General features: G+C 41.1%; 1 long non-coding RNA gene across 1 annotated transcript in view; it reads left to right on the top strand.

Moving 5' to 3' along the window:
- Window positions 1-17,767, top strand: part of LOC113458707 (uncharacterized) — a 226,239-nt gene that overhangs the window by 174,763 nt on the left and 33,709 nt on the right. Inside the window, exons 5-6 of the long non-coding RNA XR_012579946.1 lie at window positions 9,537-9,752; window positions 15,120-15,231. This is a non-coding gene — a long non-coding RNA (uncharacterized LOC113458707). The remainder of the gene's footprint in view (window positions 1-9,536; window positions 9,753-15,119; window positions 15,232-17,767) is intronic.

Below are 17,767 nucleotides of genomic sequence, written 5' to 3'. Positions count from 1 at the left end.
GGCTGACTTGGCCTTGTCTTCAGCTGATAATTTTGAACCCAAGAACAGAACTGATATTGCAGGGGATTCAGAGGGTCCCACCATTGTGGGCTGCCTGAAGTATTTGAGGCAGGAACAGGCAGCCAAAGGAGTGAAGTGGGCTCTAGGTGGTTTACACCCACCTAGAAATCCCATTAAAAAATTAAAAATTGTCTCCTGGGGAAGTTAGTTGTCCCAAAAAAGGCATTTGCCATCTTTAATTTAGTGCCACATGTACTAAGTCTGGAAGAGAGCTAGAAACACAGATCCTCAGCTGGTTTCAATTATCCTGGATCTGTCTCTTCCAGGGAGGGGACAACAGTTGACAACTCCAGTTTTAAGGTTTATCCCATGTGGACACTGCCTGCTGCAGACTTTTCTACTGCATTGTTCATTGGATAGGCCTGCTGATATTGCTGAGATTGCTTACACAATACTCAAACCATTTCTCATTTTACAGGGATACTTTACTGGTGATAGTTCAGCTGCACAAGGGCTTTGCCTTTTTGAGGCTTCCCATTCCTTTTTGAGATTTCCCACCCACCTGCTACACTCATACATGTGATCACTGTGGTTATCTATTGAAGACATGCATTCAGCTCTTTTATCCCTCCATACATATTCACCCTTGGATCCCTTGCTCTTCAGAATTCGTTGTTAATTGTCAGTAATTTTCTGGTGATAAAATGTCCTGAAAACAAACTCAGTACATTTTATTTTGGTCTCATGTCAGCCTAAATCTAGAGTTTCTGGCAGTGTAGGAGTTAAACCAGAACAAAGAGCCAAGGATGAGTCCTTATATTTGGTGACTTAGGATAAGATGTGAGTAGTGTATGAACACTGTGCTGCCTGGGTTAGAAGTGAGATAATTCTGTTTACCTGCCTCTTACCCCTAGGAGGAGTTTTCTCAAAGTGAAGGCTGGTCACACCAGGCACTGGTGAACATCAGGATCACTATTCCCCATTTTCCTTCTCTCTAGCTGCACAAAGGGAATCTTCCACTTGGTGCTCACTGCTCCACAAGGACAGTGCCATAAAACCCTAACAGCCTTTTTTGTTCTCTCAAACTGCAAATGCATCATTGCTTTCCTCCTCTCCTTCTTTCAGCATTATTGCTCTCCATACTTTTCCCTCCAGTGAATGCCATTTCTCCCCTGATAAATTAGTGCACCAATTTCCAAAAGCTGCATCTCACTTATTTCCTGCCCATATTTCTAAGCTCTCCAGGGCTCTTGGTATTATTTCTCTTGCTCTCATTTGTGTTTCTCTACCCTCTCCTCTCAACTTAATGTTATCTACATATTTTATTAACCAGCTGTTTTATTCCCTCTCGCACATCACAAGTAGAGATGCTCCATGAAATGAGAGCTACCCCTTGTCTCTATAGGAAACATATGAGACACAACCCTCTTGTCTATTATTATTCCATGTTTGCAGTCCTTCAGACAGTTCCTGTGACAGTATTTATGTCTGAGCCAATGGGAAATAATATTTTGAGAGGCACTCTATCAAACACTTTCCTGACTCCCAGCTCTTTGATGCCTGCTGCTCTCCCTGCTCTCATTCATTTTGTAATTCTGTCGACTTTATATGCATTTTTCACATGGACTTAGTCTTTGTAAACCCATGGTGCCCCTTGCATATGTTTCTGTAAAGAGATCTGTGTAATTCTCAGGATATTATAGGGAGAGCCATGAAAAGATCCCTTTGAAGGCCAGCATGAAAGCTCCAGTTGTGTTCTGAGCTCCAAAACACTTTCCAAATAATGAGATACACCACAGTGTCTGACTGGGCTTGGAGAGAATAACTCCAGATAAACACCAGGAGATAAAAGGGATCACCTTCCCCTTTGTGCATTTCCTTGTATTGTGTGAACTCTTCTCCGGTGGGGATTGGATTACATCTTGTCTCATACAGAAAGCAAAAGGAGTCATTAGCTCTGCTAATTGTTGCAGATAAAGAGTAAAAGGCGATGACAGTTTGCTTTGTGTGTGGTTAAGCTTGTTAAAGGCATAAATCAAACAATTCTTTCAATTCTCACTTGTTCATTACTGTTATGACATCCCATAATGGCAGCACTTTCATTTGTTCACTCCACTCAGTTTGAATTTCAACTCTACCTTTTCTTGTTATACCTTTTAAATAAATACAGTTATGGTGTAGTACACAATACCCAATGCTTTAATTTGGTTTGCGTTATCCAACATGCTTGGGGTGTCTCAGTGTGAACACATAATTTAATAACACTTCTAGAGAGCATTGATGACTGCTATGAGAGGTCGTTTGCCATGAAGCCACAAGACAAATATACACAAACTCACTAGAAATTCATGGGTTTGGCCAAAAAGGACATTTTGGGTTTATTGTTTGTAATTGAGTTTCATTTACATCTGTTTGCTTTTGAGAATATATGAACATGCTTAAAACAACTTGAAGGTTATGTGGTTAATTAGATTGTTGACCCATGTCATCCTTAGACATGGATGGGAGTTGAGCCATTGGGATTTTCAGCAGCATCAGGATTCAGTGGTTTAGGATTTTCAGCTCTTAGCTGTGTGCTAGGAGGTGACAGCATTGCCACATATGCCTGGCACCTGACACTGGTGCTTAGAGACATTCAGAGTGTCTGTGGAATGTGAATGTCACCCCAAACCTTTCCCTGACTTCCACACATGAGCAGAGTTAAATCTGCTCTGGTTTTGGGGTGTCTGCTTTCACAGAGTTATGGTTGGAAGGGACCTCTGGAGATTATTGGGACCCCTACCACGGCAGGGTCACTTACAGCAGGTGACACAGGAACAAGTCCAGGTGGGGTTGGAATGTCCTCAGAGAGGGAGACACCACAACCTCCCTGGGCAGCTGTTCCAGCGCTCAGCCACCTTCAATGTACAGAAATTCTTCCTCATGCTGAGGTGAAACTTGTCCTGTTCTGGCTTGTGGCCATTGCTGAGAGCACTGACATGTTTCCCCCTCTGCAATGTCATGGAAAACTTTGGATTCTGTTCCACCAGAGAACAGCAGCACACAGCAGAAGAAACTGCAGCGTCACCAACCCTTCCCCACACACTTTAGCACTTCAGTCTCACAGGAGCTGCTCCTCTGTTTTGGAAAGTAAAGCAACTTGCTAAAAAAGCTTTGAGGCCTTTAGTGAACATCTCCTTAGAGAAGTTACTCCCTCATTTAAACTCACAGAAGTCTGTTGACATCCAGCATTTTCCTGGCTATGTGACTTCTTAGAGAAACCCCCAGGTCTCGCTTTCCCCACCAGCTCCCTTCCTCCTGTAGGGCTTTGGATGGAGGTGAGAGCTGCATGGACACTTAGTGCAAAACCCAGATTGGTTTGGGAAAATTAGTTCTAAAGGAACTTATGCATTTGGGATTTTTTAAGGTCAAATGTAGGAAGTGCTACAGGCTAAGGTCCAAATTCCCAGTGAGACATACACATAGATTGTGATATTAATAAATTGTGAATCTTGGTTGCCAAGAAATAATATACCAGAACACAAAGGTGGAAACATTCATATTTTATTTTAGAATTCTTTAAAAACTGTTGCTGGTAAAACAGGATTTCCAGTTCAAAGAAAGAATCTTATCTTTAGTCAGTCTTTGTTAATTTGGCCAGTGCTTTGTTCATTTAGTCACTCTGGATTTTATCAAAGAAAAGCTATATCCCCAGGAATTCTCTGGCAAAGAAGTCCCTCAAAATTTGAAAGACTAGCCAATTTGAGTGTAAAGAAACATACAACAAATATAACTGACTAAAGAGTGAAGTCTCAGTGGAAAAGAAGGAAGGAACGTGAGGAAGTTTGTGAGAGAGCTCCACTTTCTCTTATAAGTGAGAAGAATTTTACCTGCTCTAAAGTTTTGTGATGAGTGGAGTCATAGTGGTGTTGGATGTTGTGGCCTCTTCTCCTTCCTTTCTGCTCTTCTTCCACTTTTCTCTCTATTGCTGTGTGCAGACCCCATGCCTATATGAAAAACTGACATTGACTTTTAAGGAACTTGGGTTATTTTCTTAGATTTTCACATGTTAACAAGAAAGGGACTCTTGACTTAGCAGCTCTGTTTGAGATAAACAGGCAGAGAATAAAGTTTGCTGTTCATCCCTGCCCAGTCCTCTTTGGACCATTTTAGGAGGCATCTTTCCCATCTGTTTCTTTCTGTCCTCCACCTAGACACATACTGGCACCCAAAACTTTCCTTCCACAGATACAGGGAAATCAGGAAGATCTTTTCCTTCCCTTTGGTTTAAAAAGTTTCTCCTATTGACTAAACTGTGTCTAGACCATTCCTAAGGGTAAAAGTGTCAGGTTTTCTCTTTGTTGCTGGTGTCATTCTGTTTTCAGAGCCCCAGGCCCCTGCTATAGATATGTATGTACAAACCAGCTGTGTGTCTGAGTTGCAGCATTCCCAAAGTTTTGAGCCACAGCTGCCCGTCCCTACAGCTGTAGCAATGCAGAAGAGTGCAGAGACTGCCAAAAATCATCAGGTTAAATTAATGTCCTCCCAAAACTTTTTGTGCTGAGTTATTCCAGTGGCCAGCTTAGACTGTGGTTCTGCAGGCAGTGGGGGAGGAGAAACGTGCCAGGCTGTGGCAGCCAGATGAAAGTCAGAAGAGGGGGAGAGCCACCTTCAGTCTCCCTGTGCTGACACCAAGCACAAATAGAGCAGCTCCAAGTGGGAGCAGAGACCTCCTGGGTTCCCAAAGTTTGCAGGAAGGCAGAGGAGAGGCAGCCAAGTGTTACATTTGCTGTGCACATCTCCTGGACGTGGAGGGGGCAGCTCCCTGAGGCTCTGCTTCCAAATCCATCAATGCCAGAGGCAGCCTGGAGGCAGCCTGGCTGTCCTGAGCAAGTGTGACTCACTGCTACGCCACTCTGCTGAGTTATCTGGGGTGGGTGGGTGGTATTTGTCACACTGTGGATGAGGATTTGGCTATTTTAAGCAAGCACATAGGCTCTCTGGGATGTTGGGACAGAGTTGTCCCAACACACTGAGTTCTGACTTAAACTTATTGGAACAAGATGAATGTGGCAAGGGCAAAAGCATTACTTGCACAGAAGACAGGCAAGGCACTGCATCTGTACTAAATAATGAAATTTATTGCAGTGGATGCCACGACGAAAGCTGAACATTTTTTAGACTTCATTCACAACCTGTCTGTTAAGAGCTATGATGAGTATTGCAGGCTGGGACTAAGGGTTTGAAAGGGCTCCCTTGACATGTGCACTACTTAAAGGAACACTCGAGTGATAAATTTGTTTTCCTGTGCTTAAGGGGGATTGAGTGTTCCCCAGCTCGCACAAGAAGTCCCTGATCTTAGTGCAGATGCAAAACAGACCCTGCTTTGTTGGGATTCTGAAACAAGGGAGGGCTGAAATCTCTGAAGTCGTTGAACATGGACTCTCTGAGTTAATGCTGAATTGTTAATAATGAAGATTTGTCTTTCTCCAGGAAGGAAAAAATCATGACAGACAGGAGGAATTGTCTGAACTTTAGAAGAGAATCAGCTACACAACTCCCACTAATCATAGGAAGTTAATAGTCAAGGCAGCCTTAGAGGCTGTAACCTATATAAATTTGGACAAACCCAAATTCAAACAGTAGACTGATGACTTTGTGCCCCACAAAGAGTCTTTTAATTTCTGATGGTAATGGATGCCACCTAAATGTGAAAGAGAAACAGACTTCAGTAATTTTAATGCAAATGGATTTTTTCAGATGAAAGGCACTGCATAAAAAGTCGAGTGGCAGTGCTGTAAATATTCTGCCTCTGGTACATTTACTTACCAGTAATTACTGACATCTAAGCTAGCTGCTATGTGGAAATACATGGGTTTTGTTTTTCTTTTCAATTAAGCAATGCTTTTACACTTTCAAACCACTTCTGCACTTTCACTGCTACTGGAAATATGAAAGTTGGTGAAGTTGATCCTGGCAGTCATTTTGGAAAGAGCCTGAACTGTTCCCCTGAAGTAGAGGAAAGCATTGGGAATTATCTCTTGAACCAGGATGTCAAATGGCTGGATTTTACTTTTCCCCTGATGTGGGAGGGTTTGAGTGCTTTTTCTCAGCTGCCAGACCAGGGTTCACTCTCAGCATCATGGTACAGAGTCAAAGTTAAATCTGTGTTGTAAGAAAGGCTCACACACAAATAATGGTGAGTTCAGAAAAAGCTGCAAATGTCCATCATCAGTACAAGCCTGGCATTTGCATGACAACTCCAGCATCTCATGTTGTTCATCATTTCATGTGGCCCAGCAAAGGGAGGCTATCCTGGAGATTCCTTTTTGTTATGTTTCTTTTTCCAGCCATAGCTCATTTTAAATGCTCCCTGTACTGTCAGAATGTTGAGCTGTGCCAGTGTTTGCCAGCAGAGGTGTGAACCTTGGATCAGAAACCCACAAATCAGGGAACTGGAAAGGAAATGAGTTTTATGTGTTGCTGCTGAAGGAATTATTATGGGCTTCTGTATAGATTGAGGTGTCACTAGAGTAGGATCTCATCTGAAAATAAAAAGAAAAATGGTATTTCTTTCCAGAGTGTGTCCACTATCTGAGGACAGCTGCTAGCCAGCACAGAAAGCCATAAACAAGAGTTCTGGCGATGGGACTCTGTTCCTAGCTTTGCCTTAGATGACTTTAGGCAAGATGATGATGATACTCTGTGCCTTACTTTCCTGTTCTGGAAAAGGAAGATAATGATGTGCTCTGCTTTGATGTTGTGCCAGAACTAGATGTTAAAAATTCAGTGCATGGGCTGCTGCTCTTCAGAGATTACTTCCCCTTCAGCTAGTTCAGATGTATCTTTTTGCCTGTTTGAATAAGAGTTAGAGAGGTAGGTAGGAGCTAAGAGAAGTCAGATGGTTCCATTGCAAGCCAGAAAAGCTTTAAATAGAAAACAACAAATATGTGCATCTAACATCCATGGTGATGTAAAAAGCCTGAACATGTGAACTAAATGTTGCTGTTAATATTATAATTAAAAGGCTCCGGGATGACCAATTAATTGAGTGTCTGCAACAGCTTCTGTTTCATGGAATCACAGAATGGTTTGAATTGGAAGGAACCTTAAAGATCATTTATTTCCATCCCCTGCCACGGGCAGGGACACCTTCCACTATCCCAGGTTGCTCAGAGCCCCATCCAGCCTGGCCTTGGACACTGCCAGGGATGGGGCAGCGATAGCTGCTCTGGGCACCCTGTGCCAGGGCCTCAGCACCCTCACAGGGAACAATTTCTTCCTCATCTTCGACCTAAATTTCCTCTCTTTCAGTCTGAACCCAGCATAGGCAAGCAGAAAACCTCTGCTGGTTTATTAATTTCCAGGGGTCATATTCAGGCTGCCAACCATTGCATCTAAAATTGCAGCACAATAGTGTCTGTGTCAGCCAGGGAGCCCTTCCAGCTCCCTGAGAGAGCAGCAGCTGAACCAAGGCAAAGTGCTCCTCTTAGATGCTAGAGTAGATGGCTGGAATGTGGCCTGAGGCCCCTCTTACCTCCAGTACTGGTTCCTTTTTCTGAGATGAAAATTGAGGTTTGGCAGAATAAAAGGAGGACACATCTGTTCATCACCCAGGTCCGTGCCCTCGTGCTGTGTGAGCCCTCCCATAAGAGAGCTGAAAACGCAATTTTGAGGGGCTCAGAAGAGCCACACTCAGTGATGTCTTCTGGTGGATGTGTGAAAAAACCACAAACAGACCTTGACAGAGTATGGTAAGCACTTTTGGAGGGAAGCATTTAATTTTTTTCAGGATCTTTCTCCTTTAAAATTGAGTGAGAATTGCTTTGGCTCACAGGAAAAGGTTGCAGCTATTTTACCACAGATAGCAAATGCCAAATCCTTTAGGATTTTTTTTTTACTTCTGCATTTGCAAAAACATGTTATGATTGTCTCATGTGAGAGAAATGTTTTCATAATGGGTCCTTTTTCTCCTGTGTTAGTGATAAAGGTCACAGGTAATTGCATTCACATTTTAAAGCACAACGTTGTTAAATCTTTTGTATAAGGATAAAAGTACAAAAAATGTCCAGTCTCCAGTAGAGACAGCTTCTCCCTGAACAGGGGGAATCCAGAATCAAGCAGAGACTGGAATTTTAAAGCTGATATCACAGATCTCTTCCAATGCCCCTGGTAATTTAGAAAATAAAAGAAACTGCCTATTTTTAATCTTACTCTCAGCAAGCCAGACTAAAAAGCCCAGGATTTACTATCACACCTTGGAAAAAATGTGCCTTTGCTAATCTCTATTAATCCACAGGAAAGGTACTTGAAAATAATCACTAAAACTAAGCTGGAAGTTCTTTAAGCTTTGATACTACAGATCAAACAGTGACCAGTGTTACACAAATCAAAGAGAAAAGGGAAAACCTGATGTTTTACTGGGTTCTTATATTGTATATGTAAAACCTGATGTTTTACTGGGTTCTTATATTGTATATGTAAAACCTGATGGTTTACTGAGTTCTTATATTGTATATGTAAAACGTGATGTTTAACTGGGTTCTTATATTGTATAAATATCCAGGACCATTTTGTCTTCAATCTTTGCAGGTTTGAGCAGCAGGTGCTTCACAAACCTCCCTCAAATTTTCTTTGGGAGGATCTGGTGAGATTTAGGACAAATCATTGCCTGTGAGCCCCGTGGTCAAGTGGGAGCACAATCACCACTTTTGTCCAGTGGCAGCTCTGTCACTGGGCTTCCTTCAGAGATTTGGGACCGTGCTGTGAACAGTCCTTGTTGAATCAAGCACAAGAAATCTTGTGATCTCTCTGTCAGCCCTGCTTCAGTGTGGATGTTGATTTTTAGGACCTGGAGGAAACCAGGAAATTGCTGAGAGCAGCCCCCAGTCCTTGCCCCTGTTTCAGCCATGAGCAATCCAGTCCAGGCTGCCCAGTTAGGAGCTGCCATTGGCTTGGAATCCTGCCAAGTATTTTTAGACAAAGTTCTGTTAATTGGGGGATTAGAGAAAGCCCAAGATAATTTTTTACCCCATAGTAGCCTAGTGGTAAATGTGTGTTTGGTCATTTTTAGCTACATAAACTCAAGCTAGTGAGAATATGGAAAAAATCTGTGATTTTCATAAACAGTGTAAATTATACAACCTCCCCAAGGCACCATAATTCACCCCTTACAAACTGCTGAGTGAATGATGACTTTTAGTCTCACCTTTTCACATTTACTTCCCTCCTAACTCAGTTTGGCCATACTTGTTCCTCTTTTCTCTCCTTTAACCTCTTTACTTAATTCGACCCATGGAATTTTAAGACTCTTAGATGATGAATTTATCCTAAAAATATTTAAAAACTGGAAATGGATTTTGAAGACTGATGCAAAAAAAGCTGGAATTTGGTGGTGGTGATAAGTATTTATCTTTCAAATGTTAAATAACTTAGAGACACATTGAAATGCCTCCCCTTTCAGCCCTCCCTGTTGATCTACAAAATACCAGTTATCTTGATGAAAAGATGTTGAATACAAATAGGCTGTGAAATGTTGTTTGGTTGGTTTTTTTCAGGCTGTGGCTTGGTACACCCCTCTCTACTGCAACAGAAGACAAGGATAGCTGTTGAAAAAGGAAAAAAAACCTTTTTTGAGAACATTGTCTTACAACTTTCTCAACAATAGAGCAAAATGAGGGATGACAAAATGAACAGGAATTTATATCAAATGATGCAGAGTGGAAGAGGCTGACCCATGACAAGCCCAAGAAAAGACAAATCTTCATTAAAAGGTGTGTGTGACATTAATTATGTGCACTCTGCAATTGCAGCATTGTGCCAGACTGGCTCTGTGAGTGAATGTTTTTAAATTAATGTCTTGGTAAGCAATTCTAGAACAACTCTGCATTCTGAAAATACAAATTAACCTTAAGCTTCACACAGGAATAGACCCCAAATCTCCTTATAGGAGTGCACTCACTGTCAGTCAAGACTTAGTGGAAAGGAAAGTCCAAGTAAAATTCTTCTTCAAATATGACTTTATTGTTACATATTATCCTCTCAGCCCCATTCAGAGATCACAACTGGGAAAGCCAAGATTTGAGTCAGATTCACAAAAGTAAAAGATGTTTTTAAAAAATAAAGGATTGGCCAATCTGGATGTATTTTCACAAAAAAAAAAAAAAAAAAAAAGAAAAGAAAAAGTGGGTGACTTTGGGGAAATTGCTCTTCTCTAAATTTCTTCTCCTGATTGTGGCTGGAGATGTTCATAGGATGAACAATTTTCAGCATAGGTTACACTGGCTGTTTTTCCCAAGTTTTGTTCTCAAAAAAATGGCTAAATCACTCTTACTCAAACTCTCCAAAGAAAGTAACTCAGAAGCAGGGTAAAATTATGTAAAAATTCAGTGCAAAGAGTTCAAAAACCTGGCTGAATTATAACTGAAGGCAAATGGTAAATTATAATGTGATATGTCAAACAATTTGAAGTTGCAGTTCTACCTACATCTAAATGCAGAATGTGTCAAATATATGTGTGCTGTTTGTTAGGTATATTGCATAAATTTAATGTATGTGTGTAGGAAGCTCACTAAATCTATGCAAAAGATACTAATAAATATGCTAATGTAATACAAAAAAATAATGCAGTAATATATAAAATACACATCTTTTCCCTGTGCGCATACATACATGTGCAAAATATGTGGAAAACACAACAGCAGACTTAAGACTTAAAATATGTGTTGGTTACCACCTCTTCCTTCTGTTGCGGTGATCTCTAAAAGTTTATAATTGTGCACCTGTATCAGTAAAAGTCCTTGAAAATACACACACACACACACACACACACACACACACTCACTGTCCATTCCACAATATATACACTTATTTGTGAATTATATATATGTACTACAACAAGTATATATTATGTACATTGTAAAACATGCACATGAACAGACATTTAAAAGGAAGAGATAAGTACAAAAAGACATTGAGGTATTTTAAAATGTGATTTCTAGGAATGCCAGCCTAGGAAAAGCCTTACAGCTTGAAATGGGAGTGTTTATGCAAGCTTATGTAAGGCTTAGCTTTACACACGCAAACAGTAATCCTGCAACCTGGGAGGACTGTAAGGAAGATCCTTCTCCTCAACTGTTAGATCCAGGCAAAGCAGACAGCAGGAAAAGGCCCTTTTTATAGGGGCAGGTAGTAGCAGGACAAGGGGGAATGTATTCACACCGGCAGAGAGGTAGTTTAGATTTATTATTAGTAAGAAATTGTTCCCTGTGAGGGTGCTGAGGCCCTGGCACAGGTTGCCCAGAGAAGCTGTGGCTGCCCCATCCCTGGCAGTGTCCCAGGCCAGGCTGGATGGGGCTCTGAGCAATCTGGGATAGTGGAAGGTGTCCCTGCCCATGGCAGGGGTTTGGAAAGAGATGATCTTTAAGGTCCCTTCCAGCCCAAACCATTCTGTGATTCCAAGATTAAAACCTGATGGAGTCAGTTGTAAGAGACCAGATTTTGTGCTTTGTTTCCTGCTCTGTCTTCATCATTGGTAGCATCAGCTACTGGGTGTCTATTTTGTGTAGTCCTGGTTTGTCCCATTTGCCAAAACTTCATTTTCTTTTGTTGGGTATCACTGTGGTCTTCTGCAGAGCTGGCTCCCCACGTGTGTTGTTCTGGTTTCCTGCACAGGGGAAAGCTGGGGACAGAGTGGGATTTGGCCCCTGGGGGTGCTGGTGGCATCAGACGTTGTGTTCACAGGAGCAGACGCTGGGAGCAAACAAGACCGGGCCTGTAGAACAAAGCCCTGGTTGCTGCAGAGCTGGCATCCCCCCTGCACACATTTTAAGGGCAACTTACTTTGTCCCAGCCAGGGCCAGGAGGTCCCTTCTCCTCTGCATGGCACAGCTCCTTTCTGGGTGTGAACCTTCCAAAGGGAGCTGCCAGCATGATGTGGATAATCTGTGTGCATCCCTTTGCTGTGCTCCCATCTCCTGTCATATCTCCCCACGTGAAGTGCAGTGCTCTTGCCACTCCCTACATTTGGCTTCAAGATTAATTTTTGTTTTCCCCCTTGCAATTGTTAAGGCTAAAACCATTTTAAATAGCTAGGAAATCAAACCAAAGCACCTGGGACTGCAATGCAGTCAGATTGTTCTGGGACACAGGGCTGCAGGCAGAGGCAGAGGGATGCCTGCAGATTTATTCCTGAGCATGGGGACTCAGAGAGAAGTGGTCTGTCACATTTTAAATATATCTGATTTCTGTAGGTTTTCACATGCAACCTGCATACCCTCAGCCTCTGAGATCTTTGCAAAAGATAATTCAGCTCTATTTACTTACGGTTCATTTGCAGTTCTTTTCACTACTGAATTATGAAATTATTCCTCTTAATACTGCCAGGAGAGTTAATAATATCCAAAATCTCAGTTTAAAAATTAAATAAGGGTATCATCATTTTTTCACTCTTATAAATATTCATGTGTAGTACATATTACTGCTGGATTTTTCCAGAATTGAATACTTAGAGGTGTAAGCATCATTCTTATTTTATTACAATGCAAAATTTACAAATGCTTTAGGCAGATTTGTACAAGTATGCCACCAGACATTATTTCTGATGGTGATGGAATAGTATCTTCAAACATACATTAGTATTATGATTTTGAACTGTATAAATATGGGGGGGGGTTATCTTTTGATTTTTCTTTACTGTTTGTCCACTTTGCTTTCTGAGTACCTCTTGAAGCTCTTTGGTGCTGACAGCAAAAGACTTCACAAGTTATCTACAAATGTTTTCATTTAAGTCCTCACTCCCTTTAATTTATAGTCTTTTTCATTAATTGTTGAAGTCTCTGTTTGGTTTCCTCTTCACCCAAGTAGCCCCAGTTTCTTCTCTAGATTGAGGGAGAAAAGGCAAAAAACTGCTGCTGCCATAGATCACAAAGTTTGAGCCGAGCTCCTACCTCCCATTTTCCTCAGAAATGCATCACTCTGGGGATGTTTCTTTTCTGTTGTTGTTGATGAATTTCACTCTGAATGGAAATGCTCAGCTGTGAATTTGAGGAGTTTAAAAATAACCATGAAGTGAGCACTTTGAAGGCTCAGCCAAAACCGGCGGCTTTTGTCAATCAGGATGTTTCCCTGTTGCTAAGGAACACTAATTAAGCTTTCAGGGCTAAATTGAACCTGCAGACGAGGAACACATTTAGCGCAAATTTTCAGTGAGAAAGAGCCAATTCCCACCACTGAGAGTTTTCTCAGTGGTTCTGGGGGGTTTCATCCCAGAAATGAAGTTGCACTCATATCATGATGCATTTCCTCGCTTGACTTGTCCCAAGGACCTCCATAGCTCATGGAGCTGCCCAGTAATTTCCAGTAAGCTGTGAGGAATGTTTGCAGATTCCTCTCCTCTGCCTTAGGGTGTTGACATTTTACAGGCAAGACTAAGCAATAAAATTGGTCATTTTAAATGATGTTGTACAAACACAGAGATGGTATTTCTTAGTAGCTAGAGGTCAAACAAGACACAACAAGGTACTCCACAGTAAGAAACCAAGTCAGCTGCTTTCTCCAGCAAATCAATTGACCAGAGTGGGTCAATGAACTGTTCCTATTGACACAAAGTGAAGCCCCTCAGCTATGATATCTTACAACCTGACACTGCCTTTCCCTATCTGCCAGGCATATTAAAAAAAAATCAAAAATATTTCCTTATCTTTTTGTTGTTTACCACTTAAAAACTAATGGTGCAATGTGCATTTGTGTATTTTGGGTGCTTCAGGAAACAAAATCAAGAGGGTATTCTGACCTAGAATCTTGGTGGAGGGAAAAAAATAGGGCAAATAAAGGGATAAATAATAGTTCTCTGTGGCCACATATGGAAATTGTGAAAGGAATCCAAGATTATTGGCAACATCTTCAAACAGTATAAACAAGAAAACAACTCACCTCCTCCCATCATGGTCAAGTAAATCACATTATGGATACTTCAGTGCCACAGAAAACAAATTAGAGATTTAACCATCATTGTGTTGAGTGAGAGAGAGGTGGCATTTGAAAAAAAGCTTCTAAAGACTTTAGGAAACCAACTCCTCTCCCATTTTTGATGTGGGTGACCATGCTGAGGTATGCTGACACATTTGGCACATGCAAACTCTGGTTGTGGCAGAGAGGAGAATCTGGAAAGCTGCCTTTGAGATGGAGACACTTTCACAAGCACAAGTCACCTGGAAATACCACCAGGACTGCCTGGATGAAAAGTTCATTTATTGCCTTTTGCTTCTCTTGCAAGCTGATGGCTCTGAGGAAACTGTGGTTGCAAGTGTCAGGTTGGCCTATGACAAAGCAATTCCCTCCTAGATAATTTTGGCAGAACAGCCTGACCTTCAAGAAGCCATGACTAAGGGTGGCCTTTTATCTTCTTGTCACCCGTTGCAGCTCACAGTCCACGGCTGAGTCACGTAATGGAGTGGTAAAATGGAGTCCAGAGATTTGCTCCTGGAAATTGCCCCCATGCCGTAACAGCCCCCAGCACCTAGGAAATGTCCAAGTGAGCTTGCTTAGAGGTGCTGCTCATATCAATACTAATGTGGAGTAATTTAAAAGATGATTTTATGGTAAAAGTATGTCCGGGGCTGAGATTAGGTTTGAACACAGCTCTAAGAACTGACAGAACTCCAGGGTGAGGGAGTGAAAAAGCTTGTTCCCTCTCTGCCAGGAATTTGTGAAGGTCTGCAGGAAGTGAAAAGAGGGAGCCAAACATGTGATGGCTTTTGCAATGAGACTTGTGGGGATGGTGTGAGGCAGAGTCTGAGAGCACCAAGTAGAGGCAAAGAGACAGAGGGAGGAAAATGAGGTAATCTCCATTCAGAGGCTGATGAAGATTTGGAGAGGTACATATTGTCCATGGGCAGCCAGAGCAACTGTGATTTTGGCCAACTAGTGCTTGCTGAAACCCAGTTTAACCAAAAGCTTGAAAGAGAGAGTTTGATCCTTTAAAGTAAAGGTATCTTAGTGACAGCTAGTGACCTTGCATGTGACTGTTTATTTATCCCAATGTGGCTTTTATTTGAAATGTTGTTTCATAAAGTCAGACAAAACAGAGCATTTTTGTTGTAGCATGTTTGACTCCTAAATTGACTTTCTTTTCAAAGCAGGTATGTGGAAATAATGAGTGTTGTCATCAACATGAAGGAAGTAGCCAGAAAAATGTCCTTCAGCTCCCAGCTGGCTGAGTAGGAAAGGTGGAAGGCAGTGAATCAACCGGGGGTGAGTAGAGTTGGAACAAAACAATTTTCAAAACAAACAAACAAACAAAACAAAGGAAAAAAAGTTAGAGTTTAAAAAAATCCTGCATTTCAGAATACAAGAATTTCTTTATTTTTTTGAAAATCCTTTTAGTCTTCTTTCTGTGAGGAAGACCTATGCCAGACCACAAATGGAAAGCATCTGGATTCAGGCATTGCAACTTGATCACAGCCACACACATCTAATTCTAGAGAGCTCCATGTTTGCATCTTAGGTTTGATTTCATTTGGTAACTATTTACAGAGTTCCTTCCAGGGAAAATAAAGGTTCAAGTGCACACCCAGATACAATTTTTTAATCTTTTTGAAGATTCTGTTGCATGTGCTATCCTTTCTAAAGGCCCAGAATCTGAGGTCAGTCATGAAACCTCCACATGTAAATACACAGACCCTCAGACCTGAGCTGCTGCAAGTTCTTCTTTCCAAACCTGATTTCCTGACTCTTCCCTAGGAGCTGGATGTTTGATTTACTTAATATCAATTGCATGATTCATTGTAATTCAGAATATTTTACCTATGGCTGTGCTACAAAATATAATTGAATATTCAGCTGTTGGGAAAGCATTGCAGCATGTTCAATACCATTCCAAAATCCTATTTTACTTCTTAGATTCTGTTGCAAAAGGTACAGGAATTGTGGGGTTTGTCCATGAAACTAGTGACATGTACAATTTTCTATTGTTATTGCCATAATTATTAAATTGTACAATATGTATTGATGTTGGAATACTTAGTGTTCTCCAAAGTCCTTGTCCTTTATGCATTTTCATAAATATATAAATGAATATGTATGAGTATATGTATGTAGATAACATGAATAAATAGACCTATATACACATTAATATATAGAAGAAGAACAGGAATAATAAGCATAGAAAAATCAGGTAGAAATAAAGAAGAAAAAAGGACCTGGAGGATTGTTGCTTGTGCCTGTCTGCTCACTTTGCCCAGGTACAGGCTTACACATCAGTGCTACAGCTTTGTTTTATTTTAAATGATAGTATTAACACTTCTCTGCTAGGGGCAGTGTGAGTCAGCAGTGTTTGTAAAAACCTTTCCTATCTTTAGCTGAGAGGCACTTCAGAAGTGCAATGCATTGGTGTTTTTCTCAGTGACACTAGATTAAATGCTTTTTGATTAAGAATTCCACAGTTCCTGAGGAAGTTGCTGAATTAAAATGACCTCAGAAAACCATGACCAAGTAATTTGCTTTCTAATCTCTAGGTTTGTTACCTGATAGTCAGGGTTTAGTGGAAGGATTGCAATAACCAAAGACAACTATGTGACATTTTACTGCTTTATAGGGAGGGGGCCCTTAGAACTGTGGGCTTGATGCTGGTTCACAATGGATATTTCAGAGCTCAAAAACAAACTCATCCTGAGATCTGTAATGTTATCAGCAGTAACTAACTCTGTCTACAGTTCTCTCAGAGCAAATGAAAACAAGAATATTTGTTGTGTTTTCATCAAAAGGGATTTAAAAGTACACTTCAGATTATAGAGTGTTAAAAATTCAATTGACACTGACCTAGCTGTCCTGTAGCAACTCATTAAATTCTGGTGTCACAGCTGTGCTGCAGAGCCCTAAAAATACATCTGCTTCTCAGCCAAGTCAGACTTACATTCAGCTATTCCTTAAAAAATCCTTTTACTTGGTAGCATTCTGCTCTCAGTCAAGCCAGACTGTCAAGAGCACTGCCTTGAGTACCAGGAGAAGCTCTCACAAGGTCTGGCCACTTGCCCTCTTTGCCATGAAGAGTGATCCAGAGTAACTGGGATGGATCTGGAGAGGGTCAGAAATAACAGAGCAGCTGATTTTATTGTGCTGAAGCTGAGAGGGACTGTGGGATGTGCTGCTGAAAGTGAGGCGGGCACAGCCCCCACGAGGACACAGAACTCAGGTGGGCCTTTGCTCTTGTGCCCAAGCAAATCCACTTGCTAATTGCCTTATAGAATACAAATAATCTTTTATATTTTACTGCTGGTGATGGTTATAGGGCATTTTTAATGATTTTCCCAAACTCTGTGTGCATCTGGAATTCTGTAGCAGTGATGACCATTAAGGCAACACTTGTCTGTAAGGTCTTTTGGCTCACTATGTTCTTATACAAACAATCAGAATGTTTGTGTAGTCCTAAATTCTGTCCTAAAAGCACGTAGTAGATAGGAGATTCTGAGAGACACCAGAAACTCAGAAGCACAAAAGGTTTGATCTTATATCAAGGTAGTTTCAGTGTGGGAAACTGGAAAAGGTAAGATTCAATCACTGGATGCAGGCTATAGGGATTAGTCCTATTCCCAATTAGAACTCCCTTTTCCTGACTTAATCTGTTTCACTTTCAAAATTCTATAAACTAAACCAGAAAAAACCCAAGAAAGCAAAACTCCCAACTCTTATTTTATTGGAATATCTATAAGGGCAGTCCAGTCCCTGTGAACTCAGTGGTAAAATTATAAAAGCAAGTTTTCCCATACAGATCACCTTAATGAATACCTTC

The sequence above is a fragment of the Zonotrichia albicollis genome, chromosome 4, assembly GCF_047830755.1.
Source record: "Zonotrichia albicollis isolate bZonAlb1 chromosome 4, bZonAlb1.hap1, whole genome shotgun sequence".
Lineage (NCBI taxonomy): Eukaryota > Metazoa > Chordata > Aves > Passeriformes > Passerellidae > Zonotrichia > Zonotrichia albicollis.
This window is presented reverse-complemented; position numbering and strand designations above follow the sequence as displayed.